Raw genomic sequence first — 9173 nt, 5'->3', positions numbered from 1 at the left:
TGTGATAAACAATAATTATTTTTATTGATGATGAAAATAAAATACATAATCTAAAACTAACCAAATGTCATAATTAAATAATAAAATTTAATAAAATATAAAAATTAAAAAAATATATAAAAAAATAAATTTTACAAAAAAAATTGGACACATGTATAATATCACGTATTAAACATATTAAACAAAAAATAAGTGTAAATAACAGTATTATTTTTATACACGTAGAAATAAAAAAAAATATATAGAAAATTTTGAACACATCTATAACTCCATATTTACACTACTATTAAAAATATGAATAAAAGTTTGGAACTTTCTTTTGACTAAATTACCTACTTTTTGAATTTAATCCCTATTTAACTGTAAGGCTTAGATTGTAGTTTGAACTACAATTTTCACCTCATTCAATTCCCCCTCTTTAAATCCTACATTTTTTTGATAAATAAACAAAAAAGTATACATTATGAAGATAAACCATTACATAAAGAAGAGTCCAACCAAATAAATAGGCATTTACCCAGAGTTTTATAGCCCAACGTGAGGTGCTTACGTATCAATTTCTGATTTTGCAATTTGCATATGATTAATAGTGAAAAACAAAAAATAAAAATACATGAATTTTATAGAAGATTTTGGATACATTATTCCTATCATTATCATCATCTAGAATTGCCACGTGCAAAGAACATGCATACTATGAATGTAATGTGAAACATTTTTGGACAAAATTACCCTCTATTTCTTTGTTTGAAAAAATGTATAAAAGCCATTTTATTACAACTTTAATGTTAGCTTTAGTGGTTACCAAAATGCTCATAATTGTGTATTTAGTCAATCTCTAATGGTAAGGTTGAAAATGTAACTTCAATTATTACTTTCTACCTCATTTAATCCCCTTTTCATTAAGTCTTATACTTAAATTATTAACCCCTATTTTCTCTTATTAAATTAGATCTGTGTCAACATTTTTAATAATATAAACATATATATTTTAAAACTAACTCAAAACAAAACCATTTTTAATCCAAGTGGTGGTTAAGCAATTCAACCATATAAATCAAATTGATCAACTTATGAAATCATAGTTAGGTAATAAAAATTTTAAAATATAAATGAATATAGAAAATACAAAAAATATAGAAAAAATATACACATTTATGATATTTTTTATTAATCAAATTAAAAAACAAGTGTGATAAACAATAATTATTTTTATAGATGACGAAAATGAAATACATAATTTAGAACTAACAAAAAATGAAATTATTTTACTATTTGACAAAGATCAATAGTTCAAATTTTGGGTCAAACATGTTAACCTTTAATGTCATAAGAAAATAATAAAAGTTAATAAAATATAAAAATAAAAAATAAAAAAATACATAAATCTTTCAAAAAAACATGTAGGAACATGTATAATATCATATATTTATCATATTAAACAAAAAGCAAGTGTGACATATTAGAATATTAGAATTATTTTTAGGGAAAATTCCCGATTAGTGCCCTGTACTTTGGATCCAGTGTTACTTTGGTCCATGAACCTTAAAATGCGACAATTCAGTACCCAAACTTTCAAAACATGACAATATAGTACTTGTCGTTAACTAGTTGTTAATCGGTCGTTAAGTGATATTTTAAAAGACACAAATGCCCTTCAAGTGTCATCTAATTTTCTTTATCAGCTATCTAAACATTGACAAAAAAATTAATAGTCTCAAATACTTGCCTCTTCTATTCAAGAAAGTCGGGGTCACCAGAATGCCCACTCAAACATAACCCCAACTTTCTTGAATGGAAGAAGCAAGGATTTGGGGTTGTTAATTTTTTGTCAACATTTAGATGGTTGATAAAGAAAGTTAAATGAAACTCGAAGGGCATTTGTGTCCTTTTCAAATGCCACTTAACGGCAAGTTAACTGCTAATTAATATCAGATACTGGATTGTTACGTTTTGAAAGTCCAAGTATCGAATTGTCGCATTTTAAAGTTTCATGGACCAAAGTGACACTATGCACAAAGTACAGGGTACTAATTAGGATTTTTCCCTTATTTTTACACACAAAAATACAAAAAAGTTATAGAAAAAATTGAACACATCTAATAATTTTATATTTACACTACTATTAAAAAAATGAATAAGATTGTGAAACTTTCTTTTGACTAAGATACTCATTTTTTAATTTACTCACTATTTAATTATGAGGTTTAAGTTGTAAATTGAACTACTACTTTTCACCCCATTCAATTCCCTCTATTTAAATCTTACATATTTTTTTTGATAAGTGAAGAAAATAAAAAAGATACACCAAAAAGATTAAATATTGCAAAAAAAGAAAAATCTAACTAAGCAAATAAGCCTATCAATGATACTTGAAACTTCATAACTCGATCCGGTTATCACATATTTGCATGAGGTGTTTATGTAATCAAATTTGGATTTTCCATTTGCATCTGATTAATAATAAAACACAAAAAATAAAAGATATTTAAAGTTTATAGAAGAATTTGGATACATTATTACTACCATTATCATCATCTAGAATTACTACTTGCAAAGCACGTGCATACTTACTAGTAATATTATATAGAGAAAATTATAGGTTAATACCATGTACTTTGGGCCTAGTCTCACTTTGGTCCCCGAACTTCAAAATCTGCCAATCTAGTACCTAATCTTCCAAAACATGCCAATTTAGTAAAGTCGTTAACAACCATTAAGTGACATGTGAAATGATGCGAATGTCCTTTGAGTGTCATCTAATTTTCTTTACCAACCATCCAAATGCCTAAATCTATTAGAAGCCAATAAAGAAAAGCAATTTGTCAAAAACCGATCTGTTGCTTTGGTTCAATCTTAATTTTTGATAAAAAAATATGATGAATAGTGTTGAAGGGTAATTTTGATATTTTCAAAAGTTTTAAGTTGTACATGTCATCACATGATAGAAATAATTGACGAATTGCTAATAGTAGGGACTAAACTAGCACGTTTTGAAAGTTTGGGTACTAGATTGGTACATTTTGAATTTCGGGGACCAAAGTGAGAGTAGGCCCATAGTACAGAGTACTAATATGCAATTTTCCCTGCTATATATTATATATACAATAATTTCTATGTTGGGCTAGTAGGGTTGTCAATGGGTTAGGTCTAAGTTGGGTCCAAGTAGAACTAGTCCCAAACCAATTATTAATTGGGACAAATCATTGACCCATAAATTGCCATGGTCTAAGTCAACTAGGTCTAGACCCAATAGACCTGATTTTACTGAAAACTGCACTTGTTTATTTAAACAATAACTAAAAATTTAAAATTGATTCTATAACCTTAATAAAAATGATAGAACCATACAAAATTATTTATATGTTGATAAATTAAACATTTTAAACTAATTTTATCTTATTTATTATCCATCAAACTTACCGTTTCAAATGTAAAATATGATAAAAATTATAAAAAATTACAAAATATTATATATTTGATAAAATGATTGGTTTCAAGTTTGAATCGATTCGAGATAGGCAAGAATCAAAACTGGCCCAATTATTAAATGAGACAAAATCATGGAACTAGAACCTCATAATCGGTTCAGTTGGTTCAAGTCCTATCAAGTAGACTCAACCCATTGACAGCTCTACAGGCCATGCCAGCCAGGCCTAAGGTTTGCTTTGCCGAGGCCTGGCCCGCATTGTGTGCAAACTTGATGCAGATCTAGATCGAGTTGGGCTTGACATAAATATGGCTGCTTAGGCCCATAAATTTACAAGCTAAGCAAGACAAGCCAGATATGATCATCCATAATCAAAGCTCTTCTTTTATCTTGTCATAGGTAGCATAGGTTTTGTGTATATCATAAATAATCATCCCTAATCAATGCTCTTCTTGGATCATGTCTTTTGGTTAGCATGGATTTTTCCAAAGAAAATAAAAAATATCAATTTTACCCCAAAGTTTTGTTTCTAGAAGGAAAGCAATAACTACCTAGAGTATTTTCAAAATAAGAAAATTTGGGTCCACGCCCTTTTACATTTTTCACATGTTTTAAGAGATTATATGACCTTTCTTAAAGGAAAATAGAAATAGGGGTGCAAATGGATTGAATCATGATCTGAAATCCAATCCTATTTTGTCATTCAGATATTCCTATCTTGGATATTCGGATCAAATCAGATCAGATAATCGGATCTGATTAGAAAACATATTGGATTCAGATAACTTTATATATATATATATATATATATATATATATATATATATATATATATATATATATATATATATATATATGTGCGTGATTTATTTATTTATAAATATGTTATTTATATTGTATTTTTGTAAAAATAAAATCGAATTAGATATCCAACATCCTGATCGGATTCAAATTCAAATCCGTATTTATGAGATCTGATAGAATCTTCATATTAGATTCGGATATACCTTGATTTGAATCGACCCGATCCGTTTGCATCCCTAAATACAAACAACTATTATCAATTAAATAGAGTAGCAAGAAGAATTTTTTAGTAATATACAAATTATAATGACCCAACAATAAAAGCAAAAGCTAACCAATTGATGGTTTACTTGGTTATGTCTCTAGTTCATTGTAGTAGAGACTTTGGGATCAAATCCCATTCTCACCAAGCTAACCAACCGATGGTGATTGACTTGGTTCTGTGCATTCCATTATTCCGACATTCCTCAATTCTCATGACACTCGTTCTCAACCGACCGCCCTCTAGAAAGATTTTTTTTTCATCTCGTTCATCCTCAATTGACTGTAACACATCTCTCCTACTTTCTTCAACTCACCCCTTCTCTCTCTCTTTGAAACCGTGAAACTAACCAGAGCATTTGCAACTCTACATTTCCAAATTGGTGCTCAATAACGATCAAAGAAATTAAACCCAAGAGTAGAAAAATCATGGTAAGTACATAATCATCATATGCAACTCTCTTTGTCTACTAATTAACTTTCAAGCATTGTTACCATTGTTAATCAGGTGGTAGCAGCCTGATAGGTATAGAAGACAATGAAAATAGGTAGTTGTCTGAAGGGATGATAGATTCATCATATGGATGGCCGAACCCTGCAGGAAGGTAGGGCGAAATTTCAAAAATTTCTCTCTCTCCCATGTGGGAATCACATTCCCTGTTTTAGAAAAACTGCATTTTTCAATGATCAATCTTGAACCAAGAACCGAACCAGATCTGAACCAAAATAGTAGGAGAGGGATATACTTGATACGAAGAAATAATATCTTCCAATGGAGGTGTTCACGCCCAAGGAAGGATCCAAAGACTGCTCCCACTGAAGATGACGCAATGTAGGGTGGAGCAAAATCAACAGTGTTCTTCCAAAGAAAAAAATCATTCACCAAGAATTCGCTGGAGGGTAGGTGAGCACGACTCTCAATCAAATTTTCACCAAAAACTGATATCAAGAACGCTTCTTGATCGCCCCTACAACATTGGAGATCGAACTGGCTATGGCAGCAACTGAAGGAGAACGCAGGGAGAAGATGGTGCAGTCACACTGTTGCTGTCTTCTCTCTATATGATCTGAAATCTAATCTCTGAGATACTGGGATGTGATGGGATGAATGATTCACCCCCTCCTCCTTTTATAGGCCTAAATAGATTCCTAATCCCATTAGGAGTTTCCTGATTCAAATCCTTATTTGAATCCTTATCTTATCTGCATATTAGATAAGCTCTCTCTTAATCTCATTAGAAGGTTTCCAGATCCAAATCTGTATTCAGATCTAGACTCTCTGAGTGGATAGGGCAAGACCCTATCCTATCTGCTGATCCAATCCCAGATCTGCCCCTCTCTTTAATTAGTCCAACTAAACCAGTTGGAAATGGGCTTTAGGCCCAATAAGTCTATGTGCTCATTAACCTTCCAAATTGCTACCCAATTGGGTTTTTTTGTATGGCGTGGGACCCAAACATTAATCTACACATCAGCCACATGGGTTTAGCCCAACCTTTGTTACAAGGCCTGCCTGACTTCACTGAAAAGACAATGAACCCCCTGAACCCCATCACATGGACTCTTAATGGGCCAAACACTTACACTAAGTGGTCCCTGGGCCAAGCCACCTTATAAAAACCCAGGGACTGTGGGCAGATGCAAGATTAGCCTATCAGGTATTACCCTCAATGGTCTTACACTTAACCTCTTAGCCCATAATGATCAAACACTGTCCGATAAGAGAGGACCTCTCCATCGACTGCAAGGAACAGTATTGCACTCTCTATTCACTTGGATATCGGGAATTAAAACCTTTTGCAAACATTTTGAAACCATAATATATATATGTATATACGTATATAAATATATTTTGCAAAATAAATTTCAACGATTGAAATCAGCTGTCGGCAGTCTTGGTTTCCATCAGAGAGAGTGCATCCCAGATCATTACCTTTGTCCGACAAAGGGGTTGATCATGTCACTATGATCACCCACTTAGATGAATTCTCAAACTGTCCCAATATACCCAGGTTTTGACCCTCTCTAAGGATCTCACTGATTGATATATCAAAGACAGCCCAATCCAACACCTAGTGCAGTATTATAATCGAGTCTAGGGGTCAGGTGTAACTTTCTAGTTTTGCCCACTAATCACCAAGGTCCAGGGCAATATTGAAAATCTGGTCCGGTTCAGGGTTTCAAGTGAACTTACATTGCATGTACCTCAGGTCTCACCCTGGTAGTTGAGATAGGTCACCCCAACACTTGGCGGCACATCAGTGTCAGTCTTAGTAGGATAAATCTCCCCAAACTTATCCAACGGTTGTGAACATTCTAAACTAACACGAGTCTCATAAATGTCCAATTTAAGGGCATTACACAGAAACACACCACTATAACATGAATCAAATATGTACTTTATTCATTTACAATAAATGTCATAATATACATCAATTTGATTGGAGCTAAGGGCATACACTGTCTAACACTGCCCCTCTCTGGCCCTCTTCTCCTAGGGTTCACATTGGCTCTTCACAGCACACCCCACAACACATCTATTTGTCACAGGGAGATATTCCCAATGCACAATTGAGAGGTGTTGTGGATACATGTAGGTGTGTTTTGTGGGGAGTCAATGCAAATTACTTTTCCCAACCCTTTCTTTCTTTCTTTCTTTCTTTTCTCAAATCAAGTTCATGCTGATTCCTACAAGAGTAAATGCAACATGTATTGCTTGAATTGCATGAATGGGGCTCCATGTTCTCTTTGCCTCACATCCATTTCTTCACTTTAAAATTAATGAATTGACTCCAATACCAAAATGAGGGGCAATCTTGATGCGGGTTTTGCCTAACACCAACCTCACAACACATTGCAACTGTGCATTACAAGTATCTTTTCATGATTGACAAAATCAAGTATGGGAGATGCTTTTGGTGTGAGGTGCACTTTGTGAAAAGCAAATCCCATTGACCAATGATGGAACTTAATGGAGATTCTAGGACATGAATGGAATGTCTTATGCTACATTTGGCATTCCTTAGGACTTATCTCCTTTTGCAGTTAAATGCTCCTATGAACTGAGTTTTTAAAAGCAAAAAAAGAGGTAAATAAGTCGTTTTAATTCCATTGTTGTTTAGTAGGCGCTTGTGTTCCATAAGCCTAGGCCTGATGGCTGATGCAATTTAAAATTTTCAAATCAGGTATCCAACTTAAATTCTTCAAAGCTGACTTTGAAAATTTAAAGAAATTTAAATGTCTGACCCAGGGCATGGAAATAGTTGCAGTGGGTAAAGAGAAGTGCTAATTCTTTTAAATTCTTTTACTGACACATTTGTGAAATAAAGAGTGGAAAGGGATGGTTTGTTTTGGGCTTTGTTATAATTTGATTTCCCTTTTGGGGAGGGTTAAGAGAGTTTACCTGTCCCCTTGCTTTCTTGTATTTGTTTTTTTTAAGAATGTTTAATAAAAGTTTCTATTATTGATAAAAAAACCTATATCCCTTCCACCATGTGAACGGATCAAGAAGTAAAAAAATAAAGTGAACATACAAGGATGTAGTAGAGAGGAATGCCAAGGCGAATAGCTGCGCAGACAAAAACGTCACGGAATCTCAATTGTTATCTGCAAGCAAAGTTGGGAAGAAGACACCATAAGTAGCTAATTTCAATACGGAAAACTAGTTATCTACATAGAGAAATTAAAATAACATAAAATGTAAAAATTGCAGTTCGTTGTGAACAATATTAGTAAGAAGTTGAAACCTGATTTCTGATTTTCTAATTTCTGCAATAAATGGGAAACCTAATTAGTATATTATACATGTAATTTGCTGAGAATTAAAAGGAAACATTATCTATTATAAGAAGGCTACTATTCAAAGTTGGTCCTCTCTATCTGGGGTCTTGATAGGAATAAGAAAACAACCTAATCTTGGCAATTTCTTGCACAAAGGTGCTTGCTACCAGACTTTGTTAACCGAGAGTTGGGATAAAAGCTTGGATGATGATGATGATAATGTTAGCAATTTATTGATTCATAATTTCCCCTGAGCAATACCATATTTTGGTTCTTCTATAAACCATTTCACACATACTAAGCATGAGCACAAAAAGATAAAATCAGCCTTTGGAGGAACAAACCAAAGCCATAATTAGGGTTGTACACGAGTCGGGTTGGGTCGGTTTACTAGGGTTTTCCCAACCGACCCGACCTAGTCGGGTTACTTGAGGTGGAAACCGAAACCGACCCACTGATAGGCGAAACCGACTTGGTCGGTTTGAGTCGGGTTGGGTTGGTTTCGGTTTTGCTCTTGTAGTCAAACCTTATTTCTAAAACTTGTCTCACATTTGGTCCAATGTCAACCTTACTAACCCCTATTCCACTCAAAAAGCTTTTGTATTCAATAAGACAAAAGACATAATTGTTTTATAAGGGACAAAAGTTATCAATATTCAATGTTCAATAAGACAAAGGTTAGAAGACAAAAGATAAAAGTTATCAATATTCAATAAGACAATAAAATAGAAAGTCAAACTGTTTTACAGAAAAAAGGCTGAAACATTTATATTTAAAGAAACTTTCTAAATTCTAATCTAGGTAAAAGATGACACCTAATTCTAATTGTAATTGCCTAATGGGTTGCCTATTTGGTGTAAAAGACTATAGAAAGTAAGATAGATATAATTTAGTTAAG

Source organism: Nelumbo lutea, chromosome 3, assembly GCF_056320005.1.
Source record: "Nelumbo lutea isolate HS-2025 chromosome 3, American lotus-T2T, whole genome shotgun sequence".
Classification (NCBI taxonomy): domain Eukaryota; kingdom Viridiplantae; phylum Streptophyta; class Magnoliopsida; order Proteales; family Nelumbonaceae; genus Nelumbo; species Nelumbo lutea.
This window is presented reverse-complemented; position numbering follows the sequence as displayed.